Below are 19,859 nucleotides of genomic sequence, written 5' to 3' on the forward strand. Positions count from 1 at the left end.
AGTCATACTTGGGGGCCTAAAGTTAGTTTCCTAAATCCATATTTAGGCCCTGTGTAGAAGTGGCCTGATTCTCAAAAGTGCTGAGGACCAGCAGCTGTCGGAGAAGTCAGCAAGTTCGGTTGGCTGCTCAGCAGTTCTCAAAATCAGGCCACTTCTACTTTAGGCGCCTACGCCTGAACCATTTCCTCTTCTTATGCACAAGATGGGTGTGGTCTGGTGAGCAGTAGGAGTGTAGCCCCCTATCCCCAGTGTGTCTCAGCCATGGCTTATGGTGAGGAGACCTCTTGTAGACATGTGAAAATGGATCCGTCTCCAAATCCTTGGCCTCCCTAGCTGCCTAGGAGTGCTAATTCCTGCCAAATGTGGTGGTTTTTGTGAAGTGGACACCTTTCCATTAGGAACTAGACCAGGGTGGGCAAACTATGGCCCATGGGCCGGATGCGGCCCATCAGGGCTTTGGATCCGGCCTGCAGGATTGCCACCCCAGTGGTGGTGTGGGCCCCGCGCCACTCACAGAAGCTGTGACCCCTGGGGGAAGGACGGGGGGGGGGCAGAGGGCTTCGCGCACTGCCCTCATCTGTGGGTACCTCCCCCCACAGGTCTCAATGGCCATGAACGGGGATCCTGCCCTGGCCCCGGTGCATGCCGCTGCCACCTTGGAGCCGCTCCAGGTAAGCGGTGCCGGGCTGGAGTCTGCACCCCAAACCCCTCCTGCACCCCGCACCTAACTGCCTGTCTTGAGCCCCCTGCCGCACCCTGCGTGAACCCCAACCCCCTGCCACACCCCTCCTGCACCCCAACCGCCTGCCTTGAGCCCCCTCCTGCACTCCTTGCACCCTTGTCCTGAGCCCCCTCTTGCACCCTGCACTCCCTCCTGCACCCCAACCCCCTGCCCCAGCCCTACATTCATGGCCCTGCATGCAATTTCCCCACCCAGATGTAGTCCTTGGGCCAAAAAGTTTGCCCACCCCTGAACTTTCCTGTTAATTTAGGGCATCCAACTGGATGATACCCACTTTGTGTTAACAGAGACATGGAAGTCCAGCAGTGACTAGCTCTGTAAGCCATTTCCAATGCTCTGTACTATCTAGCCTCCCTCAGTCACAGCTTGAATAGATGATGCTTTTGGAAATATTTCGTTAAACCCAGTCTGGATTAAAGAGCAGAGCTGGCAAGGAATTATCCTCCCTTTGGTATGATCCCTGACGCAGGACACACTGTTTTCAAAACACTGATAATGAAACCATTTATATTTTTGGATGCTCTGCAGGGTACAATGCAGTAAGTCAAAATACATCATGGCATAATACATCTGTTACAAATGAAAGCCAATGCACCAAATGTCAAGGTTGCTTGTTTTGATTAATCAATGACAATTACCAGCCATGGTAAGAATATTTGTGAAACAAATGGTAATGATTAGAGAAATGCTGATTGATTGATTTTTAGTCATTTCACGCAACCTGTCAGAGACTTGGACTTGGGCAGGGGTCATGCCTAGTGGTTGGAGCAAGCGTCTGTTGACAGAGCCAAGAGTCAGAACCAGGTTACCTGGAGTGAGGCAAGACTGGGGCCAAGCAGCCACGGGCAAATGCTTAGAGAAGCCACCAGCTGTTACTGGGCTTAAGAGATGATCTCTGCTGATTCTTCCCAACAGTCAGGCAGCCTACTGCAGGCCAGATGTGCTCCTTAGGTTGCCCAGAGACTGGCTCTGCTGCAGGCCCTGATTCCTGGCACAACCAGTGCATATGTGCAATGGATTAGATGTTTTGAAGTTGGGGAACAGTAAGGACTATTTAGGGCTAGCTCAATCTTGCTCAGTAAGGTGATAGGATCTGTCCCGTTAGTGGAGAAATATTAAATCAAGTTTCCCCCTATTTTTAGATTTCCAATTAATTTGGTACGCCTGATAGATTGGAAATACATGTGTTTGAAGTCCTGTGGCAACAGAACAGCTACAGCATGTAGGACTCTGTAGTGAAAGGTTCACTCTGCAAACACCCCTTTCCAATATGCTTCACTTCTGACCTGATGGAAACCATCTCTGTGATGAGATGGCCCACTGAGGCATAACGATGTTAAGTGACATGCCCAGAGTCACGGAGGAAGTCCGTGGCAGAGCATTGAATTGCAACCAGATTGCCTGAGTCCCAGTCCACTTCCTTAACTACAGGCCATTCTTCCTGCTCTACAATAGGCCATAACTGGGTACCTGTTGGAAAATAAGTCTTCAATGCAGGATCACTCTATTAAATTCATCCATCCTTGTAAAAGCTTTCTTCACTGCATAGAATGTGTTAATCAGGTTCAAAGTATTATTACCATCTTGTCAACAGCCACTAGTTAGAAAGACTCATGAAAATGAGGTAGAAATTCATAGGGGAACAACTTCAAAAGTCATGCAAAATTAGTTTTCGATAAGGTTTTGGGGAGCTTATCGCATGCTGTATAATGATTTATGACAATTTGAATCTCTCTGTTTCTGTAATTAATTTTGCTGAATGCTTCCTATTCAGAGGGATGTTAATCATAATAATGCAAATGGAAGTCTTATTGCAGCTATGCATCAGCCTTCATATTTCAAATTGAGCCAAAGGTTCAATATTCAACAGCCTTCTATATGGAGCATTCACATTGTATGGGTAGATGAATGTGCACCAAAGGTAAAATAACTGAATTAATATGAGCCAGAAGAATGTGTCTGGCTCATAGCTTCCCATTTTCCCATTTTGCTGTAAGGTCCTGATTGTTCAGGCTTTTTAACCCCCAAATAAATGATTGCAATACATTTGCTAATTATGTTATACCGAAGTTCTATGCAGTATTAAATTGCAGCAGTGATGGATTTAGATGAAGTTTCTTATGCTTATTTTTAGTGATTCAAAGAGAGTTCAGCTCTAGCTAGGCCTCATTTGCAAGTCTAGAGGAAAAAGACATGCATAATCATTTCCCCATTTGGGTGGTGATATTGTGGTGTCCTATATGTCTTTCAGTGCTTAGCGTGTTATTGAAGAGGGCAGAAGCTACTACAATTCAGATTAATTGTGGTGTGTGTTTAAAAAAAAACATTTGTGAAATTGGGTTCTGCAAACACCCTCTAATAGTATTCAGGCACTGCTCTTTTTAATTCTCTCCATGCTCTGTTATTCTCTCTCTTAACCCATGATTTCTTTTTCTGTCATAGTTGATGCTTCTTGAAATGGCTGGTTCTTTTTTTGGCTTGCATGGTTGTTTTTTTTTCCCCTGCTGGTTCTTATTAAGCTGCATGTGATCTTGGAGTTTCCAAGAATATTTCAGAGCTGATTAAGAAGCTTCAGTTAACATTTCTGCAAGAAAACAACCCAAACAAAAAAAGATTGCTCTAGAAATTTAATTCTCAGCCCTTTGCCCTTTACCCGAAAGGACCTTTTTCTGTAATCACTGTTAGGGGCCACACTCACCCCATGATTTCTAGGGTTATCCTGCATATGGACAGGATGAGCCGTACCTTTGGGAGCTCTCAAATGCTTCTTCTCTCGTAGTATCAGCACAACATGATGCTGTCACCATGGACAGGAAGTGTTCCTGATTCGTGTAAGTGTGAACTTTTACACACTGATGGAGAGAGGTAGCATGGCCCAGTGGTTAAAACACTGTATCTTAGGACTTACAAGACCCAGGTTCAAGTCTAGGTGCTGCTACAAATGTCCTGTGTGATGGTGGGCAAGTTCCTCAAGGCTAGATTCATGAGAGCATTTAAGGCCCACTTACACTCTCCAAAGGACCGGTCACTTGCTGCATGCATCTAAATCCCCTTAGGTGCCCACTCCCCTGGGATCTGGGAGATCTGAATCCCCATGGTGCCTGATTTGGAACAGGGTTTAGGATCCCCACTCTCCCAAGTGAGTGCCGAGCCCAGAGAGTCAATCTTTCACTTTTTCTCTCTGCCGCTCAGTGAATAATTATTTATACAGAGTAGAACAGCTCCAACAGGAGAGGCTGCGAGAGACCTACTCCAGACTAGCCAATATCCCTGTGGTTACAGCACACTCCTATAAAGTGGGAGTCCTGGGTTCAAATCCCTGCTCCAAAGTCGGCAGAGTGAGGATTTAAAAACGGGTCTCCTACCTCCCCACCGAGCATCCTAACCACTGAATTATTTGCTATCCTGGGTTGGGGGATGTCACTCTGGTTTTCCATGAGGAAGGGCTGACCAGGCATAGGTGCCTAAACCCAGGAGAGGGCTCATGACTGAGAATTGCAAGCAGAGATAGGCACCTCCCTAGTCCAGATCAATGGGAGGTAGGACCCAGATCCATGGGTGTCCAAATCCTGCCTCTTTCCTCAGCGTTTCCTACTGGCTAGCTTAGGCAGCTCCCCTCTCTACTTCTACTTCTGAGAATCCTCTCTTAGATACAAAACTCTCTCCATACAATGCATGGGAAGCCTGGGTGTCAGAGCTAGGGCTCTGTATTTCACTGGGCTGTGAGGTGCCTAAGAATTGGGCATTGCCTGATCTATAGATCATGAATAAGAATTTCCAGTTATCACTTTAAGGGTAGACACGTTCTTGTCACCAAATCGGACTCAGTATTATTAAGATTATTATATAGTTGGGAACCCCGATGTGCACAGGTGCAACACTCACTCTATAGGAACTCTTCTATATTTACAAATAAATGATTTATTAATATATTTAGCAAAGTCACACATAGAATCAGGGTTGGAAGGGACCTCAGGAGGTCATCTAGTCCAACCCCCTGCTCAAAATGGGACCAATTCCCAACTAAATCATTCCAGCCAGGGCTTTGTCAAGCCTGACCTTAAAAACCTCTAAGGAAGGGGATTCCACCACCTCCCTAGGTAACCCATTCCAGTGCTTCACCACCCTCCTAGTGAAATAATGTTTCCTAATATCCAACCTAAACCTCCCCAACTGCAACTTGAGACCACTACTTCTTGTTCTGCCATCTGCCACCACTGAGAACAGTCTAGATCCATCCTCTTTGGAACCCCCTTTCAGGTAATTGAAATCCCCCCTCATTCTTCTCTTCTGCAGACTAAACAATCCCAGTTCCCTCAGCCTCTCCTCATAAATCATGTGCTCCAGCCCCCTAATAATTTTTGTTGTCCTCCGCTGGACTCTTTCCAATTTTTCCACATCCTTCTTGTAATGTGGGGCCCAAAACTGGACACAGTACTCCAGATGAGGCCTCACCAATGTCAAATAGAGGGAAATGATCACATCCCTCGATCTGCTGGCAATGCCCCTACTTATACAGCCCAAAATGCCGTTAGCCTTCTTGGCAACAAGGGAACACTGTTGACTCATATCCAGCTTCTCATCCACTGTAACCCCTAGGTCCTTTTCTGCAGAACTGCTTCCTAGCCATTCGGTCCCTAGTCTGTTAACAGTGCATGGGATTCTTCCGTCCTAAGTGCAGAACTCTGCACTTCTCCTTGTTGAACCTCATCAGGTTTCTTTTGGCCCAATCCTCTAATTTGTCTAGGTCCCTCTGTATCCTGTCCCTACCCTCCAGCGTATCTACCACTCCTCCCAGTTTAGTGTCATCTGCAAACTTGCTGAGAGTGCAGTCCACGCCATCCTCCAGATCATTAATGAAGATATTGAACAAAACCGGCCCCAGGACCGACCCCTGGGGCACTCCACTTGAAACCGGCTGCCAACTAGATATGGAACCGTTGATCACTATCCGTTGAGCCCGACGATTTAGCCAGCTTTCTATCCACCTTATAGTCCATTCATCCAGCCCATACTTCTTTAACTTGCTGGCAAGAATACTGTGGGAGACCATATCAAAAGCTTTGCTAAAGTCAAGGAATAACACATCCATTGCTTTCCCCTCATCCACAGAGTCAGTTATCTCCTCATAGAAGGCAATTAGGTTAGTCAGTCATGACTTGCCCTTGGTGAATCCATGCTGACTGTTCCTGATCACTTTCCTCTCCTCTAAATGCTTCAAAATTGATTCCTTGAGGACCTGCTCCATGATTTTTACATACTTTAACCCAGCAAGGTAGATAGAGATAATACAGGTTTCAGAGTAGCAGCCGTGTTAGTCTGTATCCACAGAAAGAACAGGAGTACTTGTGGCACCTTAGAGACTAACAAATTTATTAGAGCATAAGCTTTCTTGGACTACAGCCCACTTCTTCGGATGCATATAGAGTGGAACATATATTGAGGATATATATATACACACATACAGAGAGCATGAACAGGTGGGAAAGTACATCTGAACATCCATACTCCACCATCCCTGGCAGAACAACATGAAATGTTAGCCATTATCTTCCTCATCACCATCACCTTCCTCATTTTCACCGGTTCCATCATTCTGGCCCCTCCCAAGGGCTACATCTCTCTCTCCTCCTGCCCACAGGCTGGGATGCCACTTTTATAATATGTTACACTGACGTTACCTATGTCTAATGCATATTCAGTAGGGGTTTCTCGCCTCTTCCTTATTTGTATTTCCTCCCCTTACCAATGTTGAGGTGTCCTTCGACCGGTTAGTATATTTATAATTTCACCCCATTATCATATACGTCAGTGTGTTGCCATGGCACTCTTATTGTTGGATGTTCCGTCCAAAACCTTCCAGAAGCTGGTGTTAGTTTATGTTTCTGTGATTGGCTGATGTCATTATGGACAAAATTCCCACCTACACTCTCTACTTCCCGTTCCCCTAAATTTATCTAGGCCAAAGTTCCTAGGCCTCAAGCCTTATGCTAACTGATGAAGCCAGTGTCTTACAGGATGCAGGCCTGGAGGTTCCTTGCATTACTGCTAACTATAATAAAGCAGAATATAATCGAAGCAGTGAATATAATAGAGGTAAGCTGGCCCACCAGGCTACAAGCACCTCACTTCCACATCTGTACAATGGGGATAATAGCATTTTCTTTCCACAGATTGGTATTGTGAGGATCAACACATTAAAAATATAGAGGCTTTCAGATACTATGGTGATGGAGCTCATATAAATACATTAGATACTCTGCTCCTGACAAAGGAGAGATCTCAGTTTGATCGCAGCTCCTTTTATCATCAAGATTGCTCAGTGGGGCATTCTTGTGACTAATGGCCTCTTCTACTGTTGTTTTTGCTCGTTCTGAAATGAGCACCAAAGATAGAGGAGGCCTCAAGATTTATTCAGATTGCCTTAGCTAGGGACCCTGCAATGATGTTGATTAAAAACCGTCTGAAGGGACACAAACAAAGGATAATAATACATGAAAATGTATCGGATTGTGGGAGAAGTAATGCTGAATGCACCCAACCAATAAAAGGGAGGGATAGCCGGGGAAGGAGAAATGTCGAAAGAGAACTCAGGATACGTAAACTGGAGGAGAGCACAGGAGGGAGTAGGGGAACCATTCTGGTGTGTCCTCTGCACCTTGGATGGTCAGAGTCATGAACACTAAGTTTGAAATAAGTTTGCAGTGTGAGATGGTAATAGATAAAGGGCAGTGCAGTTTTGGTCTGTATATGCAGGGGCGTTTTGTCACAGAGAAGGGATGTGAAAGCTTGTCTGTATAGTGATCTGGTGCCACATACTTGGAATATTACACTTGGTTTGGGGCACCCTGGTACCAGCAAAGAGAGCTCCAGGGGAGACAAAATTTACAAAGATGAAATGAGTGTAACCAGTAAGGAGGGAGTGGAATTACTTAGTGGGTAAATAGGGATCTAACTCAGTGAATGGAATTGGATTTAAAAGGTTTGATTAGGCTGAATATAAGAAAAAAAAATCTTCTAACTATTAACTTCTGAAATTGTATTCCATGGGAAGGAATGGTTACCACATAGCTTAAGACACAGACTGGAGCCAACACTTGGTACTTTACAGAACTGTCCTCCATTGGCCATGGACTGGATGATTTAACTGGTCTTTTCCATCTTTAATGTGTGTTATCCTTTAAGAAAAGGTCTACTTTTAACCCTTGGTTTGCCACGTAACATATTAATTGCCGGGGAACAATGGACTTTATGTTGTGTACCTGACAATCATATTATTTACTTTTTAACAAACATATTCAATCTAGTGTAATCCCAGCACAACGTTCATACCAAGCAGTTGTGTTAGCAAAGGAGACTGGTATTATAAGACACAGTTGGCTTATAAGTAGCTATTTCTAATTCTTGGTTTGTATAGAATTAAGATTTTTTTTTTTAAATGACCAATTTCTTTTTCTGTGTACATCTTTCAACAGGTAGACTGAGCTTCGCACATGTCCAGGTTAAAATTGCATTCTTCAAGGAGTATTTGATGGATTATTCCTAGATACTTCAAAAAGGTAAATTAAAAAGTGAGTGTTATTTCCTTTATTTAGGGAGTGGGGGAATTATTAAAGTGTGTTACTTTTTAAAATGAAATAATGCTATTTAACTGTAATGTTTCTCATTTTCTGGTGATAGGGTTAGGGTTAACAAATGTCTCTGATCAGAAAAGGGGGAAACATGAGCAGTTTTGCTACTTTCGCTTGGATCTGTCTATAAACTGACGAAAAGAGGAACAATATTTTATAAGGTTTGTAGTGAATTTGACAAATCCAGAAGCCTTTCTTCAGTGTCAGTCCTTACTCAGGCAAAAATGCCACTGACTTGTATGGAATTTTGGCTGAGTAAATAGGAAGTCAAAATTAAGTAAAGTCTTTAGATTTGGGCCCAATCCTGTTTCTAAACTCTATCAAGTCCTTCGTATCTCCTGATGTTCAGAATCTCACAGGAAATGCTCAGTAGGTTGCAGGATTGGGCCGTTAGGTCATCTTGTTCCTCCTCGTGATCTATCAGTGTGCTTCCAACTGTACAAATGCCAGGCTGTACAAATGGAGTACTTCGCTCTCCATGCCTCTGCAATCCTTGGACTCTATGGGAAAAATCCTGACCCATTGAATGAGGGAAAATTCCAATTGACTTCCATGGGACCAGGCACGCACGCTCGCTCTCTCCCCATTATTTACAGTTTGGAAACACTTTGAATTGGGATGGGGCCCCTATTGTGCTAGGCGCTGTACACAAGCATAATGCAAAGACAGTCCCTAGCCCAAATACCTTAAAATGTAAATAATCATGAAAGGCCTCTCCCCTGAGACTGTCAGCAAAGGTGCTAGTTCTGGTCATGGTGTATGACACAATTCCAGTCAGAATTATGCTGAAGGCATCCACCCATTTAACCAACAACGGTAACAACCTGCGGGGACTGCTGGCCTTACCCAGATAAGACCCCATAACCAAGAGGTGTAAGGCTCTGTACCACGTTAATGCCTTGTGCCATCCAGTCCCCTAGACAGCTATTAAAGTCAGATTTGTCAGTGCTAGCTAAATATAAGTGGATGAGATGGCCACACTAGAGCGTTTCATATCTCGTTTCTTTGGAAACCATACACTCAGCGATAGTAGTTCGTTTGACCTTCAGTGTACCCGACAATACTGGGGAGGAGGAGCTCTGAAGTACTTAACATACTTTTTGTGAGTCCATCTGCTGAGAGAAGGATCCTGTGAGAAGAAGGATGGTCTTAGAGTTGAGACCCTAAAGTGGGATTCAGGAGAGCTGGGTTCAGTTCTCAACCCTGTTACAAAGTTCCTACCAGGGCAAGTCACTCTGTGCTTCAAGTGGGGATCATAATATTTCCTTTCACTGTTTCTCAGTTTTGTCTATCTAGGTGGTAAGACCTTTGCAGCAGGGACTGTCTTTCGCTATGTGTATGTACAACATCTAAAACAATAGGATTCTGATCTTGGTTAAGACCTCTAGGTGCTTCTATAATACAAATGATAAATAAAGAATCACCTAAACCTGCAGAGTCTCTGTTGGGCCGATAAATGGGAAGACCAAAATACCTATAAATAAAAAAATACAAGTATGGGGTGTGGGTAGTAGTTGTAAAACTTGTCATGCAGAAGATAAAGTGACGTTCAAATGAAACTGATGCAGAGTTACGTTGACGTACAAGATAGAATGGGAACGATGAGTGAACCCCAGTGTTTTAATCACCTGCACAGTACAGCTATTGAACATAAATAACAGGCGGCTGTCTCACAGAACTGATCACTTACACTGGCAGATTATGGCCAGGATTGTTCATTATTTATTCATTCTTTGGGGAGGCACCACTTTCTGGTCTAAGGAATTCATTTGTTTCCCTCTGTAATAACACTGATCACAATGAATTAATTTGGCATTCAGAGGCTGTCTCGTATATATATATATTCACGTGTCTAGCCCATTGAAATGAATTATAAAACATGACGGGTCATAGATTACTGGGAAGCCCATTGGCTAGGAAGAGTTGAATCCAGGTATCACCTGCTTTCTAGAAGTGCAGTTAGGTTTCAGAAAGCCAATGTCCCTGAAGGATCTAAATGGAGAGGTAACAATTATCAGAAAAACAAGGAATTTTATTTTCTATCCATGATGCATTAAATGTAACAGCCTAACCAGGCAGCAGACTATAGCAGACTGAATGGGGGAAAAATCTTTAAAAACCATGCAAGCTTTAAGTTAACATTTCCTACGTTCTTTTGGGCAGGGAACATTATATAAACTGTGTTTGCAAGCTCTATGTAAATTCAGGGCACTTCCACAGAGAGGGTTTGTACTGGTGACAAATTCTTATTTTTAAATATAATCTGAATGTTCAAAGCAGAACAGAGAGAGGGATTGTAGCCACCCACTATATCTAACCACATATTTATTTACTGACCCCGTTAATGCTGGTAGCCAATTTGATTAGTAAAACTTTGGTTAAATGACCAGTGCTAGGCCCTAATTTTGCATGTGCTGTGGTTAGGGTTACCATCCGTCCGGGTTTCTCCGGATATGTCCGGCTTTTTCAGTGTTAAATGGCCGTCCAGGGGGGATTTCTAATCAAGTAGAAATGTCCGGGATTTCCCCCTTCCCCTCATGCAGAGTGCGGCGCGGCTGATTGGACGGCTGGGCCTGATTGAAAGCTGCTTGCAGCCACTGGGGGCTCTAGCAGCCAGAGTCCCTCCCCCTTCCCCGCTCCCTCCTCCCCCCGCAGAGCAGCACAGAACAGTGTTTGAGTCCACGTGGAGCTTGCAGCTCTCCCTCTGCTGGGGGAGCAGGGCAGGCGGGGGGGTGCAGAGGCTGCAGGGCGAGGAGGAGCAGGGCAGGCAGGGGCATAGAGGCTGCAGGGGCAGGGCAGGCGGGGGGGGTGCAGGGACTGCAGGACGAGTGGGGAGCAGGGAAGCACTTAGCAACGCCCAACCAAGATCAGAGCGGGAGGGAGGAGGGGGAATGCAGGGTGCTCAGAGGAGGGGGCAGAGTTGGGGCAGGGACTTTGGGGAAGGGGTTGGAGAAGGGGGGGGTTGGGGCGGGGCCAGGGATGGAGTTGGGGCAGGGCCGGGCGCAGGACCGGGGCCCCGTGGAGTGTCCTCTTTTTTTAAATGTTTGAATATGGTAACCCTAGCTGTGGTTAGTGATAAAACTGCTGCTGTCTTCACTGGAAGCAGGATTGGATCCTTCACATTGTGCTGTTGTCCTCTATAAAGGGGCTCACTCACCGCAGGAGCACCTCGTTGTGCCCAGACGTGGTGTAGCAACTGTCTGCCCCTAGGGTGCCCCTGCCAACGTTACTCCATTGCTGCAGTGGTTTCTCTTTCCCCAGCTTGGCCCTCTGGCCAGGTCGCACTTTAGCCTACCTCTTCCAGGGTAGCAGAGAGTCCAACCCAGCTATAGTCCAATGATCTTACGGCAGGTCATCTGTCTGTCTCTGGGCTCCATGGTCCTTACACCTGTAACTTTAGCATCCTGGTGGCCAAGATGGAGTCTGCTCTGCAGGCAGCTCTGGCCAAGAGAAGGCGCATGCAGGAACACAGCAGGGAAAGTCCCTTCCACCCCAGGGGCAGCTGTTCCAAACGCCCCCAGAGTGAACACACACACACACACACACACACACACACACAATGAAACAATAGAGGTAAATATGGGAGGAGCGGTAAAACAGGGTTGCATTCAACACAAGGCCCCACAGGTCCAGTGGTACCACAGTCTGAAAGGGCAGACACCAAGCAATGAGTTGAGGAGTCCTGGGCAGAGTTCCAGGCCAGTGATGAGTCTTGGATGCTCCTGGTCGTCTTCGGTGCCAGTAAACTTTCCCCCAACAAATCCCTCAGGTGCCCTCTTCTGCCGCTCTCTGCAAAGCCACACAGAGCGACCACCTCCCCACTTAGCTGGCTACAACCTCCCTCCTTATTCCCATTGCAAAGTCACAAGACCCAGTACTCACAGCCCCATGCAGCTCTGGGCAGCCATGATACTGGGTCCAGCTCCAGCCTGTCCTTCTCGGGCGAGTCCTCCTGGCTCCTGTCCTGGGGTGTCCCCGATCCACTGCTCCGTCTTTCACAGGCTTCAGGCAGGTTCTTGGCTGCTTTACTCTGTGAAGGCCTGCTTGCTGCAGCCCGTCTGTCTGGACTAGACACACACCCTCTTGCACTCCCCCTCCCTCCCCTACCGCACTTCCTTCTGGAACAATCAGCCCTCCCCCCCCCCAATCCTCCAGGAAAAAGATTTAAATGGCCATGCTCTCTGAACCCCAAGGGGCTTACACATCCCTTCCCTCAGGGGGTTCCCCCCACCTTCCTTGATGGCTGATACAGGAACCCTGGCCCACCCTCTACTCTGGGTTCCAGCCCAGGGACCCTGTTGCTAGCAGCCAAGGTCTGCTCCCTCAGATGCTTTGCTGCCTCCCTGGACCGCTTCCTAGCTCGATGTCCCCCAGAGAGATACTGTAGACTCTCCCTGCAGCCCCCTCTACTCTCAACTTCTTAACTTTATGTTAACCAGCCTGCTGGGCCACCTGATCAGTTAAGCCTGGCTCTCTCTCCAGGTATAGCCAGACATTAATTGGCCTCGCAGGCCCACGTTAACTCCTTGAGGGCCCAGGTGGGGTACACATCCCATCACACCCTGTAGCACACACTGATGAGTAGCAGGCAGAGTCTGATCAGTGATCTCCTGTGGGGCTGGCTGGCTCCCTGAACTCTCCCACAAGGGAAACTGCAGACATCTCCCCACATTATCTCCTGCTGGGGAGTAGAGCCAACTGCCCCTCCAGTCCTTCTGACTGGGGAGACTTGCTGCCTGGTTCTCTGCATGCGTCTTCCCAATATCACCATCCCAAGAGAATGCCTCTCTCAACACCACCCAAAGGCAAGAGGTACTGGCGAGTCCACTCTGCTAGCCAGCAAAGAGCTGGTGGGAGGAAATCTTTATTCACTGGGTCCTTATAGTTGTCAAGACTATAGCACATAAAAACATGTAAGGATAGTGTGACAAAGTCAGTCCTGACAGAATTATAAGTGTGGTGGAGGGCAAATATATCAGGCCTAGAACGGTGAAGGCCTTATTCCCTGTGAGTTGTAAAAGGGTTACCTCAGGTTAACTAGAGATGCTTGCGGCCAGTTAAGGGCTGCCTGTGACCTTTAAAAACCCCTCTTCTGGTGAGACAGAGGAGGGGAAAGATGAGATATAAGCAGCAGCAAGGAAAGGCTTCCCCTAGGTGGAAGGTTGTGTGTCCTCCCTATAGGGAAAGAAACTAAGTTAACAGCTGCTTGGTGAAGGACTAGCAACTAGGCGCGAGTGTAGTAGGGTATCACCCTGGGGAGGGGGCAGGGAAAAAGTATTTCTGTTTGCACTGTGAGTTTGGGATTGGTTTGTTTTGCTTAAGAGAATTTCTTGGGCCTACCCTGAGGCCCACCATGTAAATAAGGAAAAATAAACCAGAGTGAAAAACCCTCTGGAGTCAGACTGATTTACTCCAGGCCCTCACCGCCCAAGGGAGAAATGCTGAGCCCAACGAGGCGAAGGAGGTACCCTGCCGCAACAGTAAAACGAATGGAAGTTGTCTCCAGGGACAACTGTGGTAAAAAGAAAAATGACTTCGGGTAAATAGAGTTCCTTCCATTGTGGGGTGACCAGATGGCCCATTTTTAAAGGGACAGACCCGTTTTGGGGGACTTTTTCTTATATAGGCGCCTATTACCCCCCACCCCCTGTCCCGTTTTTTCACAGTTGCTATCTGGTCGCCCTATTCCATTGTGCATTTTGGCCAAAATGTTCACACTTGGGTGTCGAAGGTTAAGGAACTAAATGGAAGTAGCCTGCTTTTTCGAGGCGCTCCTATGGATGTCAGCGGGAGTTGTGGTACACCTCTGAAAATCAGGCCACTTTTATTAAGGTTCCAAAATATGGATTTAGCTGCTTAAAGTTAGGCACTTATGTTTGAAAGTGTCGGGCATTGGTCTTAGCCTTTCCACCACATATCGTGCCACAATCTTTGGAATGGATTTCCTTCTCGAGTAATATTTTACTGTCTTTGGAAGCAGCCAGTCTTTATTCTGTTTATAGCTACCTGTTTTAAGAGAATTTTGCTCTCATCTGGTGGCAACGAGATTTATTTGGTTTTGTGGTACTGGTGTTAGGTTTAAGTAAGTTCTTTTAGCTGCATTCGCCTTTGTCTGGCTAAAAGAAATTAGAAACTGCTACTGGCTGGCCAGGAATGTTTTACACCTTATCACTTTTGTTCTCCATCTTCCCCCCCGCACACACACACCACGCGGTTCCCACCTTTGTTTGTCTCATCCACTTGTCATTGTCTTTTTACATTGTAAGCTCTTTGGGATAGGATAGGTTTGTACAGCCACTAGCACATTTGGGTCCTGATCTCTTTCGGCCGTTACAGCAATATAAACAATAATAGAAAACTCTGTTCTCTTCCCAGGCACCTTGCCTTGATCCAACATTTAAAGATATATTAATAAAAAATGTTCTATTTATTATAGTCAGTATGTCAGCCAGTGTTAGTTAAGCATTAATTAATAATGCTTCTTTCTGTGAAGCTCTTGGCCTTCATTTCTCCACAATAAGTCCTGCTGTTTGGCTCAAGATAGTTAGAGAAGCCTGAAATAAGCTTGTCTCCTTGACTACTAAGGCCTCTCCTTTTTTTTTTTTTTCTTCTGTCAAGTAGATCAGTCTCCATATTCCTTTCCATCCCCTTAGAAGAAATTGACAAAATGATGGGAATGATGTAACTGATCATTTGATAAAACAGTATAAAAACCAGAAGGAAGAAAGGAGAGAAAAAAATCCATTTGTACATTGTCGGTCAATCACTTCCTTGCTGTTCAGGTTTCTAAGTGAATTTCAGTGCTATCTTCTGGACACATCAGATTTTGTTTTTCTTTTACCACTTTGTGGCAAGCCTCTTTTAATATAAGTTTTTATCTCTCCTGTTATGACAAAGAAAGGATGTGATTTCACACCCTGCAATAACTGACATGACAGTGAGGCTGGGGCAAAGACCCAGTGGTTACAATGTTTGGAAAAACAGAGAACTTCATCTTAGAGTGTAGGTAATAGACTTTGCGCATTCAACCGCATATGTTACTCCATGTTAATGCAGTGGCAGTATCCAAGTGGAACCTTCACTTCAGAGAAACATTTACCTTGCCTCCCATTAGGCTTAATAATACACTGCACTTCCATATCACTTTCCCTCTGAGGATCTCAGAGTGTTTGATGAATGTTAATGAGTTAAGCCTCATAAACACTTTGGTGAAATAGGGAAACATTACTATCCCAATTTCACAAATGGCGATACTGCGGCACAGGTGCCCAAAGTCACACGTGAAGCCTGTAACAGACCTGATAATATAACTCCGTTTTCCATTCTCCCATCCTTTGCTTTTGCCAAAAAATCTTTATTGGTGAGCTGTACCTTTAAGAGACCTGACAGTGGCCCACACTAGAAAGTGAAGCTGGCGGATCCAGTGCATTGTAGTGATGGCTAGTGGTCACCAGATACCGCGGTGATGAGCACACTGTAAATAGATAGAGACACAGCTGTTGTACCCCTTCCCCATTCCCTTTCTTGCTCTCATATTCAGTACTGTGTAGCTGTTTTCCATGGGATACCCATGTGTAACTCCTGTTAGCATTATAGCATGCTCACAGGGCAGAGTCAAATCTGAACTCCATTGTAACGCAGCCAAAGATAATGTTTGTTTATGTCTCCAGGTAGTTCTTTCTTGTTCTCTACCTCTGGTTGACTAATACAGCCCCTGGTGCCTTGTGCCACCCCCAAAGGGTCTCTGCAAGTCCTGGCTTGTAATAGGCAGTCTTGGAGTGGATCGCTGACTTCATTATGGGTCTCAGCGGGAGCTATGTGTATACATCTAGGGAAGATTTTGATCCCTTTTTGCTTTTGCCTGTCTGTGTCAAGGCAAACACATCCTGGTCATGATGGAGCATTTCAAATGCTCTATCTGTCACAGGCTAAACTTGATTTAATTAGAGCTCTAATTAGATGTTGGCTGATTGGGTGTGTTTGAGGAGGGAATATGCTTTGGGGCAGGTGGGCATCGGTGACCAATGAGAGCCTAAAATGTTTCAGTACAAAGGCGGTTGGGTTTTTTTGATTTAATATTAATGATAGTTTTTTTTTTATATGTATGTGACCCTGTTCTAGACAAGACTGTTGGGGACATGGACTTTCTGTGTGTTTAAGGAGCATGTCCTCACTCAACATCATTTGGTAAAATACCATAGTTGGAAATGCAAAGCAATTTGGGGCGATAATTGAGGTGTTCATCGTAAATGCAGAGGATTAATACTCAAACTTAATGAAGGTAAGGATCTGTCGCTAGCTGGTTTTGGATGGGTCTTCTTGGGCATAGTCTAATAAAACACTTAAGCACGTTTTTAAATTTAAGCACATGAGTACTTCTGATGATTTAATTGGGATTACTCACATGCTTAGAGTTAAGCATAGGATTAAATGAGACCACAGCCTATCTTGCTGACCAATACTGTCTTATTGTTTCCTTATACTCCCGCATCTCTTTGTCTGTATTCATCTGTTGCATCTGGTTCTGCACTTAAATTGTGACCTTTTTGAGTCAGGGACTGTCTGTTCTGTGTTTGCACAGTGCCCAGCGCAATAGGGTCGTGGTCCATGAATGAGAATCCTAGGTGGTACAACAATACAAACAAATAATAAATCAACTGATGATTTAAAAAAAAAAAAAAGCTTTGCTAGGCTGGAACCAGGAGGCTAACCCTAAATCAGCTAAGGTCAATTGCACGTTGAGGTTGATGGAGCCACTCACCTGCTTAAATTCTTTACTGGGTTGAGGCCCAGAGGGATGTTATATTTAAGGATAACAGACGTAGTGAGAATTGCACTTGCACTGGTATAAATGGAGAATAACACTACTGAATGCAGTGGATTTACCTTGTTTTAAAACTGGTCTATAAAAATCATGACTAGTGTGAAGAATGTAAATAAGAAAATGTTCTTTACTCCTTCTCATAACAAAAGAACTAGGGGTCACCAAATGAAATTAATAGGCAGCAGGTTTAAAACAAATAAAAGGAAGTATTTTTTCACACAATGCACAGTCAACCTGTGGAATTCTTTCCCAGAGGATGTGGTGAAGGCCAAGACTATAACAGGATTCAAAAAAGAACTAGATAAATTCATGGAGGATAGGTCCATCAATGGCTATTAGCCAGGATGGGCAGGGAGGGTGTCCCTAGCCTCTGTTTGCCAGAAGCTGGGAATGGGTAACAAGGGATGGATCACTTGATGATTACCTGTTCTGTTCATTCCCTCTGGGACACCTGGCTCTAGCCACTGTTGGAAGACAGGATATGGGGCTAGATGAACCTTTGGTCTGACCCAATATGGCTGTTCTTATGTTCTTATGGGCAGCTGTGGGGAGCCGTGGACCCTCCACCTGGCCTGGTTAGGAGCCCTGGGGGCGGGGTCACAGGCCAGGGGCTGCTCTCGGGGCCCCCCACCCTGCTGCGGCTTCTGGCTTGCCGGGGGCAGGGTCTCGGGGGAAAGAGGAGAGATAGGGGTGAGGCCAATTTGGGGTGAGGGGCCCCTGGCCCCCCACTTGGGGAAGGCTCCACCACTCCTGGTGTCAGAGAAGAACCAGATCCATTGTTTTAATATTTTTGCCCAATTGGTAGGGATGAACAATCTGATTCAACTACAGAAAGAACCATGCTGAAGTCAAATTTAACCCAAACTTAAAAAAAAGAAAAAGTTGGCTAGGTTTTAAAGAAATTAATAATAATCTCACATCTCAGCACTTCCTAGTTCCAGACAGACCCCAAACAGCCAAGGAATATGAGGGAGCCCAGCTAGAAGCAGGATATGCCAGACATCACTGTGAGATTTGCAGCCCCCTTCCACAGATTCTCAAGGCTTGATAAGTACTGATCTGAACTGAAGTGAAGTGTGCCCACCACCATAAAGCAATTCTCAAACTGTGGGTCAGGACCCCAAAGTCGTCAGGGCTGGTGTTAGTCTTTCTGGGGCCCGGGGCCAAAGTCAAACTGGGGCCCCACAGCCCGGGGCTGCAGCTGAAGCCCACGCCCCACCACCGAGGACAGTGGGGCTCAGGCTTCAGTCCTCCCTCTCCCAGGTCATGCAGTAATTTTTGTTGTCAGAAGGGGGCCCCGTGCAAAGAAGTTTGAGAACCCCTGAGTTAGAACAATTCGTTTTCCAGAAGAATCACTAGCAATGTATTTGTGGCACCTTAGAGACTCTCTAACGTGCCACAAGTACTCCTGTTCTTTTTGCGGATATAGACTAACACGGCTGCTACTCTGAAACCTAGCAATGTATTGAGTGAGTGAGTGTGTGAGTGAGGACTACAATTGCCATTGGCAGAACTCAAATTCTTTTGGAGTAAGTCTAGACTTTTACATCTTCATTTGCAGTTGTCCACCAGTGCAAGGTGACAATGCAATAAGCACCACATTCTCATCGCACCAGTGAAAGGTGAAGCTAGATTTTTAGGAGATTTTTCTACTTGCTAGAAAGTTTGTTTTTCTTTCAGTCTCACTGAGGATAGTAGAATGCTGGCAGTCTTGGAAGTAGCTTTATACTCAGAGGTGATAAATTCTGCTGATTGCCACAGCTACTTAGTACGTAAGGCTCGTATTGAGCACTGATTATGCACAGGCCCGTGTTTGGATAATGCAGAGTTGCAGAAGCCCAAGAGGAGATCCAGGTGGGGCTTTGCTTCATTGGGTTTCTGGGTATACAGGTGGGGTGTGCTTGCTCTTAGAGTATAGGTACAGCAGTTATACTTAGGATGGGGCTACAATGAGGGGAAGGACTCTTTGGATCTTCCCTTACATACCAGGCCATGGGGTTAGTCAGAGACTGTCCATAGACATTTGAAAATAAAGTATCAAGACTTATTTTACCTTTATTTTTATCTTTTAACGACTTGACATTTTCTAATGTCAAAGGCATATAGCAACTAAAGCAAAGCCTCAACAAATACCCATTCCCTATGCTTGACTTTAACATTTCATAGAGTGTACGGCCAGAGAGGACCGTTAGATCCTCCAGTCTGACCTTCTGTTTGTCTACCTCACCGTGTATGCCGAAGTCTGTCTTCCCGTGGGTTTCAGCATTGCAACGAGGAATGGGAAATCGGCTCATTTTCCCCAGTTACTTGGCAAGCAGCTCTTGTAATTTTAACCTGTTGGCAAGGCTATAACTGTATACAGATGAAATTGTGTGTTTTCACATTTAAATACATTTAAATAATTTCCATACTCCTCCTCCCTGTTTGAACCTCCTTGATTAACCAATTTTCTGGTGTGTCATCACATTTAACCCACAATCGGGAGCTCCCAGCATTTGGGAATAAACCAGTTTGTGGGGGTGGGGGTGGGGGTGTTTTCCCCATTGACAATTATCCTGCTTATTCCCATCATCACACAGGGGCTTTTATTGTTCCAGCGGCAGCCAGCATCTGTGATGGATTCCAGCTGGCAACTGTAGAGATGACAGTCTCTTGTGCCTCT

At 45.5% G+C, this 19,859-nt stretch overlaps 1 protein-coding gene across 2 annotated transcripts in view; it reads left to right on the forward strand.

The window, feature by feature from the left end:
• The window catches only part of TENM4 (teneurin transmembrane protein 4), a 768,234-nt gene that overhangs the window by 252,710 nt on the left and 495,665 nt on the right, over nucleotides 1-19,859 (forward strand). For both annotated transcript variants that reach the window (XM_034759079.1, XM_034759080.1), the window contains exon 2: nucleotides 8,218-8,313. The gene's annotated coding sequence lies outside the window, so the exon portion shown is untranslated. The remainder of the gene's footprint in view (nucleotides 1-8,217; nucleotides 8,314-19,859) is intronic.

Source organism: Trachemys scripta, chromosome 1, assembly GCF_013100865.1.
Source record: "Trachemys scripta elegans isolate TJP31775 chromosome 1, CAS_Tse_1.0, whole genome shotgun sequence".
NCBI lineage: Eukaryota > Metazoa > Chordata > Testudines > Emydidae > Trachemys > Trachemys scripta.